The 19,909-nt window shown below is 36.8% G+C and overlaps 1 protein-coding gene across 5 annotated transcripts in view; it reads left to right on the forward strand.

Annotated features, from left to right (window-relative positions):
* FBXO4 (F-box protein 4) overlaps positions 1–19,909 on the forward strand; it is a 362,228-nt gene that overhangs the window by 101,594 nt on the left and 240,725 nt on the right. The window lies entirely within an intron of this gene.

Raw genomic sequence — 19,909 nt, forward strand, 5'->3', positions numbered from 1 at the left:
AGAAAGAAAAAAGAAAATGTAAAATTATATATTTGGATTACATTTCCATTAATTAAAACCTTATTAAAATAATATGTAATTTTTTCTACCTTATGTTCTATATTCTTTCACATTTTTGAAAAGTATATATTACACTTATTTTAAATAATTGAGTGACAAGGTTAGAGATATACAAAATTTGTTTGCCACATTTTGATTTATGCAACTCTGTTTTAGAATGAAAAATAGCTATAAAATAATAATTTTCAAAATTATTGCTGATTTTTTAATTTGTAAATCAATCCATAGGCAAAGCATGAACAACTTAATTTTAGATACAGAAAATATTATGAATATTCTAAATCCTGCCAAAGTAAAAATTGTGGAATTAGGAAATAGTGGGAACAGAATGCACAATTGTTGATTCTCTCATCTCAGATAATGGAATCAAGAAATAGTGCCCCCAATATTTCAGTTTAAATACTATTTAAGATCAAAAGGTAGCCACAAGAAATTAAATATAACAGCAAAATTATTTACAGGATAGTAATCTAAACTTTCATCCTTCCTATTAAGGAGTAAAATGAAATGATCCAATATCAATCAAGTAACAATTATTGATATTCCTTTATTTAACATTTACTCAACAATTATTTGTTGACTGGGATAAACATAACAAACTAGTAAAATTAGAAAACAAAATAATTTCTGATCTATATAAATACAGAGTGAATCAAGAGGGTAACATGATAGAAACTGCTGTGAGTGTTGTATCACTTAGGATTATGTTTATCTGTGATTACCAGAAAACTTAATAAATAGTGGTTTAAACAATTTTTATTTGTCTCATGAAATAAGAAGTTTGATTTTTCAGTTCACAGTCAATGTGGTGTTATTAATAACGCCAGCAAGGAACGAGGCTCTTTTCTCTCTGTTCTGCCCTGCTTATCAGGAATTGCTGTACATCTAGCTTTCTGTTTGCATTCTGGGGAGGAAGAATAAAATTGAAGAAACCACAGTCAACTTCAGCTTATGTCTCATGGGCCAGAACCGGCAGTATGGCCTCCACTAGCCATAAGGAGGCTGAGAAATGAAGCCTCTATCTTCCCAATACCCACTTGAGAAAGCAAAGGGAAAGGGGGTTAGAATGCGTTAGACACAGGTTGCTCCTTTAGGAAGTGATATTTAAACTAAGACCTTAAAGATGAGAAGGAATCCAGGTAAACACTAGGCAATTAGCATTCCAGGCAGATCCCTCCTGGAATGCTCAAGGACAGGAATGGAGCCTAATGTGACTGGAGTATAGGGTGCAAATAGAAGCATGACATGAAGTGAGGTAAGAGAGGAAGGCAAGAATCAGATCACGCAGGGTCCTGTAGGTCACAACTAGGCATTATGATTTTTATTCTACGTGTAGTATAAGAGTTTTTAAACAGAAAACGATTAGGATCTGATAACATTTTAAAGACTTCTCTGGCTGCTATATAGAAAATAGATTAAAATGGGATAAGAGTTGAAGGAAGGAAATCAGTTAACTGTTCCAGTTGTTCAGTTAGCAACAAGTGGTGGCTTGGATTAAGTGGAACGGCCATGGATACAAGGGGAAAGATATATATTTTGGTTAGAGAGCATTCTTGTGGCTTGGTGATTAATTGACTAGAGAGGGAGAAGGAAATGGAAGAATCAGAGATGACTCCTAGGTCTTGATTTGAGCACCCTTTTTGATCATGTTGTCATTGAAATTGGAGAGACTCATGGTGAACTAAATTTGGGACAGAGAATGGTATGGAATCTACAATTCTGTTTTAGGGGTGTTAAGTTTGCAATGCTCATTGAACATACAAGCTGGCGGCTGCCTCTATGAGACTGGTGTTCAGTCAAGAAGTCATGGTTACAATTAAAAAATTTAGAGTCATCAACCTAACAGCCATTTTTCCAATCTATAGGTTGAACATATCACTTAGAATTTAGGTGATGATTACCAGAAGATTAAGAGAAGAATTAGTTAAAAGTTATTTTTCCCTTTATAAAGGGACTGGAGTTTGTGGGATTGGGTAGGAGACTTCCGCTTCTCATTTGGTATTGTGTAATTTTTTAAAGTGTGCATTTTAATTCATGTACATGTTTTTAAAGAGACAGAATGTTGAAGAATAGCAACAGAGAAAGAATAAAAACATGAATCAAATAGCAGGAAAAATATATGCTTTAGTATATTTACTTCACACTTTTCTTACATTGATCTAATTACTCCTGTTGATGGTGAGAGCAAGGACAAACTAGATTAACTTTTAAGAAAAGCTAACAAAAACTCAGATTTGGTTCCTTTCATGGTCTGGGTTAATTTTGGAAACACTTTGGGTATGTCATTCTGAACAAGAACATTTGGTTTAGCCTTCAGATGATCTCATTCATAAGAAGGGCTTAAATGAGTTGTGTGGGACTCTAGGTCCACTGTGTGCAGCAGACTGTGTCCATTCACTCTTCTGACGTGTCCTTCCTTTACCTTCTTAAAGTGGCTTCCCCACAAACCCACTGGAATTTCTAAGTAAATAGATGCAGACATTGGAGAAAAAGAGAAAAGCCCTGAAGGAACATGACAATTCATATGCACTGAATAAGCCAGTTTTATTATTGGGCAAAGCAGATACCCTAAATGAATTGTAAGTACCCAGCCAGTGGCTGCAAAGCTACAGTGAATTTTCAGCTTTCTTTATATGAAAGTGAAGCTACAGTTGTTATACATCATTCTGCTTCTATTAAATGGCCAGAAAATATTCAATTTGCAACAATAGTTACATTGAGCTTATTCTGATGTCCTGTTTTTCTTAATTCTTTACCACTTTTACTCTGATGCTATTGTACTACAATTCTTTTTCAGGCTCACCATTGAAGTTCTGATCTTAATAATTCTTTATGAGTACCTCCTAAAGGTGTCTCTGACAGACAGCATATCTTATATACATAATTAGTTACATGCTTCAATATTCCAAATTGAGGTTGGATATTTTTGTTTACTCACACAGTAGAAGTGTATAGTGGGTGGAGAAGTTGGGAAATAAAATCACATGGTCTTTTGACACTCTCTAGACTGTTTTGGTTTGTAGATATATGACAGCTGTGTGTGGGGTATGAGAGTGTGGAGATGAGGGAGAAAAGAGAAGCTCAGATTATCTGGATACTCTTGTCTTAGTTTTCTCCATGAGAACATAAGCAAGCAAGAAAGGCTCAGATTATTTTGTGAATAGATAATTTGAACAAATACAGGATTTAAAAAAATGAAATACAAATGTCAATTTCTACAATGATATCTAGGTAACAATGCCAATATCAAATATAAACATAATAAAGAACAATGTTCTTATCTAACATTTGATGCACTCCATTGTCTGACTACGATAATGATTTGGGACTGTGGTGAGAAGAGAAGTGAACCCACTTTCTGGGACTGAATACATGCGCAACCTGGGGAATGTTTTGTAAATTCCAGACATTATTTAAAAAATTGTTATAATAGAATTGAGATTCATAGTTCATAGCTAGCACACAGTATGAAGATATATTATACATCTCTAACATATTGCTTGGAGAAACCTACCAAGAGGGTTGAGATCTGTTGTTATTGTGGAATCTGTTAATTTTTTCCTGTTTAGCATCTCTGTTACCTTTGGGGAATGCACCTCCTTCAATGCCTGTTCACCTGATGATTCCTCACAACCATCACAGGGTTTGGGCAAACGATGAACTCCGAGACAATCCTAGTAGCTTTATTACTCTCTAGCTACAATAGGTATTCTATTTGGGTACATGGTCTATAATAAGCCAGTCATTCTTTCCTAAATTGTTATACAGTTGCTGTGAGAAAGTTATTTTTTTCCCATCCAGTTTCTAAGCTAAGTGGATATGAAAGCAGAAATGTCCATGGCCATTTTCCCCATCATGTGCAGACAACCAATTTGCAAATTGAAGTCACATCACAAACAAGGGCAAAGCAGAGAGATGGAGAATAATAGCACACCCTGAAATAATAATATGAGCCCCCATCTGCTTGTATTAAATAGCCAGAAAATATTCAATTTGTAACAATAGTTACATTGAGCTTACTCTGATGTCCTGTTTTTCTTAATTCTGAAGGAAGTTCCGCACTGAGGTTTTAAGTTACAAGAATTTATCAGTTCCCATTTGAGCCGACTGTCTGCACCTTGCAACAAAGAAAATTGTGGCCAACATTGCTGTCCTCCACACCCAAACCTTCCCCTTTGATCAGGTTTGCTGGCTGTTGGCTGTATATATACATGCACTCTTTGCTCTGAACTTTGGCTTAGGTTGTGACCTTACTGGTCCCTTACATTTATTGTAAAACTATTTATCTAAATTCTATTTATCCTTTATGTCCCAGGTAAAATTCTTTCTTCATCAGCCTTCACTAATAGCCTTCACAGCCTTCTTCTGAGCTCATTGTATTTATTTTCTGTACTGCTAAATGAACATTTAATCTAATATTGCCTCAAGCTACTTCTTGAATTATTGTTATTTAATTTACGTGTGTGTGTCACCAATTAATTTATAAGCTCATTCAAGACAAAGAATATGTACTATACTGCCTATATCTTTCTAAAAGGTAATCATAATGATAAACACATTATAAGAACTTGAAAAATATTTGTTGTCTGCGTAACAGAATGAACTGAAAACAATGCCATACTCTTTTTTAAAATTTTATATTTTCTTATTTTTAATTTTTGTGGGTACCTAATAGAGGTATATGTTTATATAGGGGTACATGAGATGTTTTGATACAGGCATGCAATGTATAATAATCACATCATGGAAAATGGGATATCCATCCCCTCAAGCATTTACCCTTTGTGTTACAAACAATCCGGTTACATTCTTTTAGTTATTTTACAATGTACAATTAAGTTAGTGACTATAGTTACCCTGTTGTGCTAATAGTAGATTTTATTCATTCTTTATAAATATTTTGGACCCACCAACAATCTCTGCCTCTCCACCACCCACTCACTCCTGTTCCTAGCCTCTGGTAGCCATCCTTCTACTCTCTATGTCCATGAGTTCAATTGTTTTGATTTTTATATCCCACAAATGAGTGAGAACAAATGATGTCTTTCTGTTCCTGGCTTATTTCACTTAACATAATGACCTCCAGTTCCATCCATATTGTTGCAAATGACAGGATCTCATTCTTTTTTATGGCTGAATAGTACTCCATTGTGTATATGTACCACATTTTCTTCATCCGTCTGCTGATGGACACTTATGTTGCTTCCAAATCTTAGCTATTGTGAACAGTGCCACAACAAATATGGGAGTGCAGATATCTCTTCAATATATTGATTTTCTTTCTTTTGGGTATATACTCAGCAACGGGATTGCTGGATCATATGGTAGCTCTATTTTTTTGTTTTTTGTTTTTAGGAGACTCCAAACTGTTCTCCATAGTGGTTGTACTAATTTACATTCCTGCTAATAGTGCATAGGGTTCCCTTTTCTTTACATCATTACCAACATTTGTTATTGCCTGTCTTTTGGATATAAGCCATTTTAACTGGGATCAGATGATATCTCATTGTAGTTTTGATTTGCATTCCTGTGATGATCAATAATGTTGAGCACCTTTTCATATGCCTGTTTGCCATTTATATGTCTTCTTTTGAGAAATGCCTATTCAGATCTTTTGCCCATTTTGATTTTTTTCCTGTAGAGTTGTTTGAGCTCATTATATATTCTGGTTATTAATCCCTTGTCAGATGGGTAATTTGCAAATATTTTTCCATTGTTTGGGTTGTCTCTTCACTTTATTGATTGTTTCCTTTGCTGTGCAGAAGCTTTTTAACTTGATGCGATCCCATTTATTCATTTTTGCTTTGGTTGCCTGTGCTCATGGAATATTAATCAAGAAATTTTTTCCCAGATGAATGTCCTGGAGATTTTCCCCAGCATTTTATTATAGTAGTTTCATAGTGTGAGGTCTTAGATTTAAGTCTTTAATTCATTTTGATTTGATTTTTGTGAATGGAGAGAGAGAGGAGTCTAGTTACATTCTTCTGAATATGGACATCCAGTTTTCTGTGCACCAGTTATTGAAGAGACTGTCTTTTCCCCAGTATTAGTTCTTGGCACCTGTGTTGAAAGTGAGTTCACTATAGGTGTGCAGGTTTATTTCTGGCTTCTCTTTTCTATTCCATTGGCCTCTGTGTTTGTTTTTATGTCAGTATCATACTGTTTTAGCTACTATACTTCTGTAGTATAATTTGAAGTCAGGTAATGTGATTCCTTCAGTTTTGTTTTTTGCTTATGATAGCTTTGGCTATTCTGGGTCTTTTGTGGTTCCATATAAATCTTAGTATTGTTTTGTCTATTTCTGAGAAGCATGTCACTGGTATTTTGATATGAATTGCATTGATTCTGTAGATTGCTTAGGGTTTCATGGGCATTTTAAGATTATTGATTCTTTAATCCATAATCATGGAATATTTTTCCATTTTTTGGTGTCCTCTTCAATTTCTTTTATCAGTGTTTTATAGTTTGCATTATAGAGATCTTTCACTTCTCTGGTTAATTCTTAGGCGATTAACTTCACTTGTGGCTATTGTAAATGACGTTACTTTTTTATTTCATTTTCAGATTTTTCACTGTTGGCATATAGAAATGCCACACTGATTTTTATATATAGAAATCAGCATACTGATTTTCGTATGCCGATTTTGTATCCTGCAACTTTCCTGAATTTAGTTACCAGTTCTAGGTTTGTTTGTGTAGTATTCAGGTTTTTACAAATAGAAGATTATATCATCTGCAAGGAAGGAAGATTTGACTTCTGCATTGCCAACTTGGATGCCCTTTATTTCTTTCTCTTTTCTGACTCCTCTAGCTAGGACTTCCTGTACTATGTTGAATAACAGTGGTGACAATGAGCATTCTTGTTGTGCTCCGGATCTTAGATGAAAGGATTTCCGTTTTTCCCCATTCAGCATGATACTAGCTGAGGGTTTGTCACATATGGCTTCAATATGATGAGGTATATTCCTTCTACACCCAGTTTTTTATAAAAGGATGTTGAATTGTATCAAATGCTTTTTCACCATCACTTGAAATAATCATATGGTTTTTATCCTTCATTCCATTGATATGATATATCACACTGATTGACTTGCATATGTTGAACCATTCTTGAATCTCAGGAATTAATTCCACTTGGTCATGATGAATAATCTTTCTAATGTATTTTTCAATTCAGCTTGCTAGCATTTTGTTGAGGACTTTTGCATCAATATTCATCAGAGATATTGGCCTGTAGTTTTCTTTGTCTGATGTGTCTTTGACTGGTTTTGGGATTAGGGTAATGCTGGCCTCATAGAATGAGTTTGAAAGCACTCCCTCCTCCTATGTTTTTTGAAATAGATTGAGTAGGATTGGTATTAGTTATTCTTAAAATGTTTGGTAGAATTCAACAGTGAAACTGTTAGATTCTGGGCTTTTCTTTACTGGGAGACTTTTTATTACAGCTTTGATCTCATTACTTGTTATTGCTCTGTTCAGGTTTTGGATTTCTTCGTAGTTCAATCTTGGTAGGTTGTATGTATCTAAGAATTTGTCCATTTCTTCTAGATTTCCCAGTTAATCGGCATACAGTTACTCATAGTAGTCTCTACTGATCCTTTGAATTTCTGCAGTATCAGTTGTAATGTCTTCTATTTTGTTTCTGATTTTATTTAGATCTTCTCTTTTTTCTTCTTGGTCTGGCTAAGGGTTTGTCAATTTTGTTTAACTTTTTTGAAAAACAACTTTTTGTTTCATTGATCTTTTGTATTTTTTTTCATTTCAATTTCATTTATTTCTGCTCTGCTCTTTATTCTTTTCTTCTACCAATTTTGGGTTTGATTTGCTCTTGCTTTTCTAGTTCTTTAACATGCATCATTAGGTTGTTTATTTGAAGTTTTTCCTGTTTTTTGATGTAGGTACTGATAAGCTACAAACTTCCCCCATAGTACTGCTTTTGCTGTATCCCATAGGTTTGGTATGTTGTGTTTCCATTATCATTTGTTTCAAAGCATTTTCCAATTTCTTCGTTGACCCACTGGTCATTCAGGAGCCCATTCTTTAATTTCCAAGTGTTTGTATAGTTTCCAAAATTCCTCTTGTTATTGACGTTTGGTTACATTCCACTGTGGCCAGAGACGATGCTTGGCATTATTTCAGTATGTTCAGTGTTCTAAGACTTGCTTTGTGAACTAACATATGGTCTATCATTGAGAATGATCCATGTGCTAAAGAAAAGAATGTGTATTCTATAGTCACTGGGTGAAATGTTCTGTAAATACTTATTAGATCCATTTGGTATGTAGTGCACATTGAGTCTAATATTTCTTTTTTGATGTTCTGTCTGGAAGATCTGTCTGGAAGAAATGCTGAAATGGTGTCTCCAGCTATTATTGTATTGGAGTAGCTCTAATAATATTTGCTTTATACATCTCGTTGCTCAAGTGTGGGTGCATATATGTTTAAAATTGTTATATTCTTTTGCTGAACTGACCTCTTTATCATTATATATTGACCTTCTTTGTTTCTTCTTATGGTTTTTGTCTTGAAATCTGTTTTGTCTGAAAGAAGTATAGCAACTTTTGCTCTTTTTTGGTTTCCATTGGCATGGAATATCTTTTTCCATCCCTTTATTTTCAGTTTTTGTGTGTTTTTGTAGGTGAAGTGTGTTTCTTATAGACAACAGATCAGTCGGTCTTGTTTTTTCATCCATTCAGCTGCTCTATGACCTCTTATTGGAGAGTTTAGTCCATTTATATTGAATGTTACTATTGAGAAGTAAGGACTTCCTCCTGCCATTTTGCTATGTGTTTTCTGGTTGTTTTGTGGTATCTCTTCCTTTTTTCTTTCCTTCCTGTCTTCCTTTAGTGAGCATGATTTTCTCTGGTGATATGATTTATATTCTTGCTTTTAATTTTTTGTGCATCTGTTGTATCTTTTTTGGCTTGAGGTTACCATGAAGGTTGCAAATACTATCTTATAACCCATTATTTTAACCTGACAACAACTTAACGTAGTTTGCATAAACAAACAAACAAAAAGAAAACTAAAAAAAGAACAACTCTATGCCTTAACTTTGTCTCCCGCTTTTTAACTTTTTTGTTTTAATTTTTATCTTATTGTACTGTACTGTACTATGTCTTGAAAAGTTGTTGTAGTCATTTATTTATTTGGTTCATTGTTTAGTCTTTATACAGAGGATGAGTAGTTTACACATCACAGTTAGTGTTATAACAGTTTGTGTTTTTCTGCATGCTTACTATTACCAGTGGGTTTTATATCTTCAGATATTTCTTTTTGCTCATTACATTCCTTTTCTTTCTTATTGAAGTACTCCCTTTGGCTTTTCCTGTAGGACAGGTCTGGTATTGACTAAATCCTTCAGCTTATGTTTGCCTCAGAAAGTCTTTATTTCTCCTTCACGTTTGAAGAATATTTTCACTGGATATACTATTCTAGGATAAAACTTTTTCTCATTCAGCACTTTATATATGTCATGCCACTCTCTCCTGACCTGTAATGTTTTTACTGAAAAATCTGCCACCAGACGTATTGCAGCTCTATTGTATATTATCTGTTTCTTTTCTCTTGCTACTTTAGGATCCTTCCTTTAACCTTGATCTTTGGAAATTTTATTATTAAATTCCTTGAGGTGGTATTCTTTGAGTTAAATCTGCTTGGTGTTTCATAACCTTCTTGTAATTGGATGTTGATATCTTTCCCTAGGTTTGGGAAATTCTGTTATTATCCCTTTAAATACATTTCCTACTTCTATCTTTTTTCCTACCATCTATTTGAGGCCAATAACTCAGATTTGCCATCTTGAGGCTATTTTCTAGATTCTGTAGGTGTGCTTTATTGTTTTTATTTATTTTTTATTTTTTCTTTTGTCTCCTCTCACCATGTATTTTCAAATATCCTGTCTCCAAGCTCACTAATTCTTTCTTCTGTTTGATTCATTCTGCTATTATATGACCCTGATACATTCTTCAGTATGCCAATTGCATTTTTTTCCGCTCCAGAATTTCTGCTTGATTCTTTTAAATTATTTTAATCTCTTTGTTAAATTTATCCAATAGAATTCTGAATTCCTTCTCTGTGTTATCTTGAATTTTTTGGAGTTTCCTCAACACAGATATTTCTAATTCTCTGAAAGGAGAACTATAAACCACTGCTTAATGAAATAAAAGAGGATACACACAAATGGAAGAACATTCCATGCTCATGGGTAGGAAGAATCAATATCATGAAAATGGCCATACTGGCCAAGGTAATTTATAGATTCAATGCCATCCCCATCAAGCTGCCAAGGACTTTCTTCACAGAATTGGAAAAAACTATTTTAAAGTTCATATAGAACCAAAAAAGAGCCCACATCACCAAGTCAATCCTAAGCCAAAAGAACAAAGCTGGAGACATCATGCTACCTGACTTCAAACTATACTACAAGGCTATAGTAACAAAAACAGCATGGCACTTGTACCAAAACAGAGATATAGACCAATGGAACAGAACAGAGCCCTCAGAAATAATGCTGCATGTCTACAACCATCTGATCTTTGACAAACCTGACAAAAACAAGAAATGGGGAAAGGATTCCCTATGTAACAAATGGTGCTGGGAAAACTGGCTAGCCATATGTAGAAAGCTGAAACTGGATCCCTTTCTTACACCTTATACAAAAATTAATTCAAGATGGATTAAAGACTTAAATGTTAGACCTAAAACCATAAAAACCCTAGAAGAAAACCTAGGCAATACCATTCAGGACATAGGCATGGGCAAGGACTTCATGTCTAAAACACCAAAAGCAATGGCAACAAAAGCCAAAATTCACAAATGGGATCTAATTACACTAAAGAGCTTCTGCACAGCAAAAGAAACTACCATCAGAGTGAACAGGCAACCTGCAGAATGGGAGAAAATTTTTGCAACCTACTCATCTGACAAAGGGCTAATATCCAGAATCTACAAAGAACTCCAACAAATTTACAAGAAAAAAACAAACAGCCCCATCAACAAGTGGGCGAAGGATATGAACAGACACTTCTCAAAAGAAGACATTTATGCAGCCAAAAAACACATGAAAAAATGCTCATCATCACTGGCCATCAGAGAAATGCAAATCAAAACCACAGTGAGATACCATCTCACACCAGTTAGAATGGCAATCATTAAAAAGTCAGGAAACAACAGGTGCTGGAGAGGATGTGGACAAATAGGAACACTTTTACACTGTTAGTAGGACTGTAAACTAGTTCAACCATTGTGGAAGTCAGTGTGGAGATTCCTCAGGGATCTAGAACTAGAAATACCATTCGACCCAGCCATCCCATTACTGGGTATATACCCAAAGGACTATAAATCATGCTGCTATAAAGACACATGCACATGTATGTTTATTGTGGCACTATTCACAATAGCAAAGACTTGGAACCAACCTTAATGTCCAACAATGATAGACTGGATTAAGAAAATGTGGCACATATACACCATGGAATACTATGCAGCCATAAAAAATGATGAGTTCATGTCCTTTGTAGGGACATGGATGAAACTGGAAACCATCATTCTCAGCAAACTATCACAAGGACAAAAAATGAAGCACCACATGTTCTCACTCATAGGTGGGAATTGAACAATGAGAACACATGGACACAGGAAGGGGAACATCACACACTGGGGACTATTGTGGGGTGGGGGGAGGGGGGAGGGATAGTATTAGGAGACATACCTAATGCTAAATAACGAGTTAATGGGTGCAGCACACCAACATGGCACATGTATGCATATGTAACAAACCTGCACGTTGTGCACATGTACCCTGAAACTTAAAGTATAATAATAATAAAATTAAAAAAACAACAACAAAAAAGAAAGGTCACATGTCTGTGTTTCTCCAGGATTTGTCATGAATGCCTTATTTAGTTCATTGGTGAGGTCATGTTTACCTGGATGGTCTTGATGCTAGTAGATGTTCTTCAGTGTCTGGGCATTGAAGAGGTAGATATTTATTGTAGTCTTCATGGTCTGGGCTTATTTGTACATGTCCTTATTGGGAAGGCGTTCTAGATATTCAGTAAGACTTGAGCGCTGTGATTTAACCTGTATCTGCATCAGGAAGCATCGTAAGCTCAGTAACACTGTGGTTCTTGCAGACTTGTAGAGGTACCACCTTGGAAAAGATTCAGGAGAATTCTCTGGATTACTAGGCAGAGACTCTTGTTCTCTTCCCTTACTTTCTCCCAAAAAACTGGAGTCTCTCTCTCACTCTCTCTTTCTTTCTGTGTGTGTGTGTGTGTGTGTGTGTTTGTGTGTGTGTGTTCTGGGTCATGTAAAGCTGGGGGTGGAGTGACACAATCACCCCTGTGCCCGCTACCACTGTGTCTGTGCTGGATCAGACCTGAAGCCAGCACAGCACTATGTCTCACCCAAGGCCTGCGGTGACTGCCCTCTGGCTACTGCCTATGTTTTTCAAGGCCCTGGGGCTCTATAATAAGCAGATCACAAAGCCAGGAAGGCCTATGTCCTCCCCTGCAGTCTAGGGAGTTCCCCCAGGTCTTGGGTGGGTCCAGAGGTGCCATATGGGAGTCAGGCACTAGAATAAAAACCTTAGAAGTCTACCTGGTGTTCTATTGCACTACAGCTGAGCTGGCACTCAATTCACAAGGCATAGTCCTTCCCACTCTTCCTTCCCATTTCCCAAGGCAGAGAAGCCTTACCTCTTAGCCCCCACCACTGTAGACAATGGGAACTACTGCCAGACTACTGCCAATATTCCCTTAAGGCTAAGGTCTCTTAAGTCAGCTTATGGTGAATGCTGCCTCACCTGAGACTCACCCTTCAGGACAGTGGGCTCCCCTCTGGCCCAGGGCAGGTCTAGAAATGCCATCCAACATTCAACTCCTGGAATCAAGAATCCCAAGGGCCCACTTGGTGCTCTACTCCCCTGTGGCTGTGCTAGTACCTAAGGTGCAAGATAAAGTCCCCTTTTGCTTTTCCCTCTGATTGTTTCAAGCAACAGGAGTTTTACACCATAGCCACTACAGCTGGGACTGTGCTGAGTCTCACCTGAAGCCAGCAGGTCTCAGAGGCTCACCCAAAGCCCTCAACATAGTGCCTGGGTATCGCTGCTGGTTATTCAGGGTCCAAGGGCTCTTCAATTAGCAAATGATGAATGCTGTCAGACCTAGGTCCTTCCCTTCAAGGCAGCCAGTTCCCTTCTGGCCCAGGTTGTGCTAGAAATGCCTGGAATGGGGCCTGATGACTTTGACTGGTGCCATATCATGCTGTGGCTGAGCTGGTATCCAAAATGCAAAACAAATTCCTCCCCACTGTGCCCTCTCCTCTCCTTAAGTGGAAGGAAGAGGTCTGCTTTGAAGTTGTGAGCTGTGCAGCCTGGGGTTGGGGGAGGGGTGATGTCAGCACTCCTTTAGCTTCCCCAGCTGGCATCCTAGCAGGTTGCATCTCCCCACAACTCCAGTCCACTGTCTCTTGTCCCAGTTTAACACTAGGAGTCACCTAGGAGTTGCAGTCTTTATGGCCTAGACTGCTTTTCATGTCCACTGAGACACACAGAACACTGTAGCCCTCAGTGGTGAGGTTTTTTTAAAATTTTACTTTAAGCTCTGGGATACAAGTGCAGAACATGTAAGTTTGTTACACAGGTATACGTGTGTCATGGTGGTTTTCTGCACCTATCAACCTGTCATCTAGGTTTTAAGCCCCGTATGCATTAGCTAATTGTCCTGATGCTCTTCCTCCCCTCGCCTCCCACCCCTCAACTGGCCCTGGTTTGTGTTGTTCCCCTTCCTGTGTTCATATGTCCTCACTTATGACTGAGAACATGCGGTGTTTTGTTTTCTGTTCCTATGTTAGTTTGCTGAGGATGATGGCTTACAGCTTCATCTATGTGCCTGCAAAGGACATTATCTCATTCTTTTTATGGCTGCATAGCATTCTGTGGTGTATACGTATGACATTTTCTTCATCCAGTCTATCATTGATGGGCATTTGGGTTGGTCATATCTTTGCTATTGTAAATACTGCTGCATGTGTCTTTATAGTAGAATGATTTATATTCCTTTGGGTATATACCCAGTAATGGGATTGCTGAGTAAAATGGTGTTTCTGGTTCTAGATCCTTGAGGAATCACCACACTGTATTCAACAATGGTTGAACTAATTTACATTCATTACCACCAACAGTGTAAAAGCATTCCTAGTTATCCACAGCCTCACCAGCATCTATGGTTTTTGACTTTTTAAGAATTGCCATTCTGACTGGTATAAGATGGTATCTCATTGTGGTTTTGATTTGCATTGCTCTAATGATCAGTGATGTTGAGCTTTTTTTTTCATGTTTGTTGGCTGCATAAATGTCTTCTTTTGAGAAGTGTCTGTTCATATCCTTTGCCTGCTTTGTGATGGGTTTGTTTGGTTTTACTTGTAAATTTGTTTAAGTTCCTTGTAGATTCTGGATATTAGACCTTTGTCAGATGAGTGGATTGCAAAAATTTTCTCCCATTCTGTAGGCTGCCTGTTCACTCTGATGATAGCTTCTTTTGCTGTGCAGAAGCTCTTTAGTTTAATTAGATCCCATTTCTCAATTTTGGCTTTTGTTGCAATTGCTTTTGACGTTTTCGTCATGAAGTCTTTGTCCATGCCTATGTCCTGAATGGTATTGCCTAGGTTTTCTTCTAGGGTTTTTATGGTTTTGGGTTTTACATTTAAGTCTTTTATCCATCTTGAGTTCATTTTTGTATACGGTGTAAGGAAGGGGTCCTGTTTCAGTTTTCTGCATATGGCTAGATTGTTTTCCCAGCACCATTTATTAAATAGGGAATCCTTTCCCCATTGATTGTTTTTGTCAGGTTTGTCGAAAATCAGATGGCATGGTGTTATTTCTGAGGTCTCTGTTCTGTTCTATTGGTCTATATATCTATTTTGGTACCAGCACCATGCTGTTTTGGTTACCATATCCTTGTAGTATAGTTTGAAGTCAGGTAACATGATGCCTCTTAGCTTTGTTCTTTTTTCTTAGGATTGTGTTGTCTATACAGGCTCTTTTTTTTCCATGTGAAATTTAAAATAGTTTTTTTCTAATGCTGTGAAGAATGTCAATGGTAGTTTAATGGGAATAGCATGGAATCTATAAATTACTTTGGGCAGAATGGCCATTTTCTTGATATTGATTCTAAAGATGGTATGTTTTTCCATTTGTTTGTGTCCTCTCTTATTCCTCCTTCCCATCCCGTGTTAGCTGTATTCCTAGGTATTTTATTCTCTTTGTAGCAGTTGTGACTGGGAGTTTATTCATGGTTTGGGTCTCTGCTTTTCTGTTGTTGGTTTATAGGAATGCTTGTGATTTTTGCACATTGATTTTGTATCCTGAGACTTTGCTGAAGTTGCTTATCGGCCTAAAGAGTTTTGGGGTTGAAATGATGAGGTTTTCTAAATGTAGAATCATGTCATCTGCAAACAGAGGCAATTTGACTTTCTCTTTTCCTATTTGAATACCCTTTATTTCTTTCTCTTGCCTGATTGCCCTGGCCAGAGCTTCCAATAGTATGTTGCATAGGAGTGGTGAAAGAGGGCATCTTTGTCTTGTGCCAGTTTTCAAAGGGAATGCTTCCAGCATTGGTTAATATTATGACCAATCTTATCAGAAGCATTTTTAAATATTGTGAAACTGTTAATCTCATAGTTGCAGGTACAAGCTTTCTATAATTCTAATTTTCTTTCTAAAGGTCATATATTGTCATTGGCATTGGATTACTATCAATGTTTTCCTTTAAATGACAGGCTTATTTCATTTTTGAGAAAGTGCCTGCCAGATACTCAAGTCTGAAGAACCATGGTTTGTCTGCCAGCATTCCTACAAATAAAAATGAGGAAAGAGGCTTGTTCAGCTTGCAGCTCAAACTGTCATGCAAGAGCTTTTCCCAGAGGCAATTTTTGTACTTTGGTATGCAGTGAAAGTCCTTTATGTGCACTTTCCATTTTTTCATACAGGCTATTAAAGAGAGAAGTACTGAATGGTTAAGATTTAATAAAATTAATATTTTTATTGGCTCATTAGGACATTTTTAACTGAAACTTGCCTTTAAAAAAGTACAAACTGAGTTTAAACTGGCCCTGCCTTGATTTGTGGTAAGGTGACAGCAGTTCTACCCACTATTAATTTTGTGCCATCAGTGCAAATGTCAACACAGTGAAAAAGACAAGTAATATCCTAGTATAATTATCAAAATAGTTTTGACATTGCAGACTGCTTAAAACAGTCTCATATACTCCTAGTGTTTTTCAGATATTACTTCAAGAACCACTGGAGTAGAAATTAGAATTTTGGAAGGTAAAAACCATAAATTTAAATAGCGGCTTTGGGATGGGAGCCTAATCTGTAAAATAATCAAATTCTTCTCTTAATTTTTTTTTGCATGTTTAGTGGATGGGTATGTGAGGAAAATGGACAAAAGTAAAGTTATGTCTACAGAAGAAGTAGCATATTAGAATATGAGATTAGTCTTGTTACTGAGAAAAAAATGGCTTACATAGGTATCAGAAAACTAGTACCCTCCTGCTACCTGTTTTGATGAAACGTTTGATTGGAAAACAGCACATAGACCACATGACCTGCAAAGACAAAAATGTTTACTCTATGGCCCTTTAAAATAAAAAGGGTTGTTAGCTCTTGTCTTAGATAAATGTATTTACCTCTTAATTAAAATAGAGAGAAAATCAGCCATTAGTGAAATTCAAACATTTACCAAAAGGCTTTGAGTAGTGTTGTTTGCATCCAGCCCTATCTTGGGGAATTAAAGTTTATAATATACACAAAGGGCCTGAGGGGGCAGAGTCACCTTTGATGGGGAAAGTTGGAATTTCCAGAGGATAAGTGGTGAGATGCTGGACTGGATTGGAAGGGTTAGAGAAGAGACAGAGATAGGAGTAAAATATATGATACAAACTTGTAAATGACTTCCTTTCTACCACAGGTAGACAGTTGCAAGCTTTTTTTTTCTTCACATACCATATGCATTTTGAAAGCTACCTAATCCTTGAGTAAAGAACTTTATCATGTTAATATGATGGTCTGAGATGTCTAGGGAATATTTGGAGGGGAGGGTACTAAAGAAAGGCTAATCCCACTCCTCAGTCATCAGTTGTTTCTTGGGTGTATTGAGAAGCTCCACCCGAATTTCCCTTTCCTCACAGAAAAGGGAGAGCTCTCCAGCACTTGGTTCAGAGACTTGTTTTTTTAAAAGGAAAACCTAAAGAGTTTATTTTTGCATGGCTTCTATGAATTGGAGATATTTATCCTCACTACAATTGGAGTTCACTAATCAGTTTATTTAAGCTCATAGTATCTGTGTCAACAGAAGTATGCAAAAACAAAGCTCTTTGTTTTGTAGGAGTTACCTTGGCAACATTATTTGAGGGGATTACTTGAGTACTCACTTGCAGGATGAGAGGCAAGGTTATGAGCAGGTATGTTTCTAGCTAAGCACTTCCCCCACTAACCTTATTTTTAGCCCTGATAGAAAGAATCCTAAAATTGGAATGCGTTTCATAAAATCTAAGCATATTACACTGCCAGATTAGAGGAACTGAAACCATTCCTACAAATTTTATAAAGTTAATCAGGGAAGAAGGGAGGGGGAAAACAAAAATAAATTAAGCTTGCAGTACATTCAGCACTAATCATTAGGTCAGCTTGTTCTCTGACCCGCGTCCTCATAGTTGTTTGCCTATTGCCTTAGAATCACGTAGACTCTGTTAGAAGATTATAATTCTTCTTAACTGCTCTATAGATAACAACTCAAACATTTTAAAATGTTTAGTTTTCCTTTTGAGACATTCTTTCATGTCCTGCATAACAGTGAAACTACTGACATCTACTGGTCTGAAGGGCCACAGGGGAAGCTGACTCAGCAAAGAATGTAGTTTTCACAACCCAATGCTTTCATCCTCCTAACCCCAACCAATCAATGACCTCAATTTTCCATCCCCTTAAGAATCCACAATCCCCTTAGAAATACCAGCCCAGAACTCCTTCGGGAGATTTATTTGATGGTCTCCTCTCATCTCCTTGCTCAGTACCCTGCCATCATTAAACTCCTCTTCTGCTGTAAACCCTGCTTCTATGTGACTGCACAGCAGGCAAACAAACCAGTTGGTCCTATGACAGAAGCATGGGCAGCCCTTTCAGAATTCAAATAGTAAGGAAATGAGATGTGGTATCTCCTTGATGGCGTGTCCATTAAAAGAGAATGTTGTGACCTTTCCAGGAGCACTTTGCTACCTTACATTCTCAGGTAGAGCATGCCATCAATTCCCCTCTCCCAGTGGAGAAAATAGGTGGGTGGGATTTGGGACATGAGCCTTATCTGGTGAGGGAAAACTCATATTCTGTTCACCACAAAGCAAGATGACACCTTTTAATTAAAAATATTAAAGTGGAAAAGCAGTTATGGATAGATTTGCAAGTGCCAATCCGTACTATAGTCATTGCTTAATCTTGTTTTCATTAAATAATTGTTTCCAATAAAGGGGAAAGGGAGAATTGAAGCAGAGAACTTGACAGAGAATGATATTCCACTACCAGCCATTCCAGGAACTAGTTTTATTTTCTATTTTGTTTTTAAAATTTTTATGTGAATTATTATGGGTACATGATATTTGTATATGTTTATGGGGTACAGGTGACGTTGTCATACAAGCATACAATGTGTAATGATCAAATCAGAGTAATTGTGGTATCTATCACCTCAAGCATTTATCATTTCTTTGTATTAAAAACATTCCAATTCTACACTTTTAGTTATTTAAAAGCATATAAATTATTGTAGTTAACAACAATAAATTATTGTTAACTATAGTCACCCTGTTGTGTTACTAAGTACTAGGTCTTATTCATTCTAATTGTTATTTTTGCACCCATAACTAACCCGTTTCTGTGCTCTCCTCCCCACTACCCTTCCCAGCCTCTGGCAATCATCATTGCACTCTCTACTTCCATGAATTCATTTTTTAAAGCTCCCACATTATAAGTGAGAACATGCAATGTTTGTTTTTCTGTACTTGGATTATTTCACTTAACATGATGTCTTCTGGAACTGGTTTATTTTTGCCTCTACTTTCTGTTTACTTCAGCTATACACCTTCTGTTTCATTTTCTATAAGATGTAGAACCCAGTGCTTCGCCGCTTCCCTTGAATTAAATGATTATCTTAGTTACATATTATTCCCATGGCTTTATTCAGGAAAGAGTTCCATTTTATTCTAACTGTAATGACAAAGTTGAGAGCCCCAGTATAGTAAAGTGACCTTGTTCCTTGCAGAAAAGCAACATGCAGCTATGTTAAAATTGAGCTAAAATTCTCTAAGATGAGAACAAATAATCACAACTTGTGCTTTTTTGTGACACCTGATAGTGTCACAAAATACATAAGTACCTTTCATTTCTTGTTATTTGTCCTCTAGATTTGCTGAAAGAGTGAGACTTCATGAAAATGTTAAAAACGTAATATGTAGAATATCTTGACAACATTCCTCACAGCTCTGTAAAATTGGGCAACCTGTTCCCACTCTGGACCACCTTCGCACTATCCTTGTGCGTTGCTGCTCCAATCACACTGGACTTGTTGCTTGATGTTCAACTTCCCAGGCATATTCCTACCTGTGGAACTATGCACTTCTTTCTCCTCTGTCAGTAATGTTCTTCCCTTAAATATCCACTTGCTCTGTCTCCTTATTTTGCTGAAGACTCCTATAACCTCTGGTGACAGGTGTACTCTGGGCTGGCCTCAAATGAATCACAGCCTTTTGTAAAACCCTCCTTTTGAGTGTGGGTACACCTGTGACTTGC

This window comes from Pongo abelii, chromosome 4, assembly GCF_028885655.2.
Source record: "Pongo abelii isolate AG06213 chromosome 4, NHGRI_mPonAbe1-v2.0_pri, whole genome shotgun sequence".
Lineage (NCBI taxonomy): Eukaryota > Metazoa > Chordata > Mammalia > Primates > Hominidae > Pongo > Pongo abelii.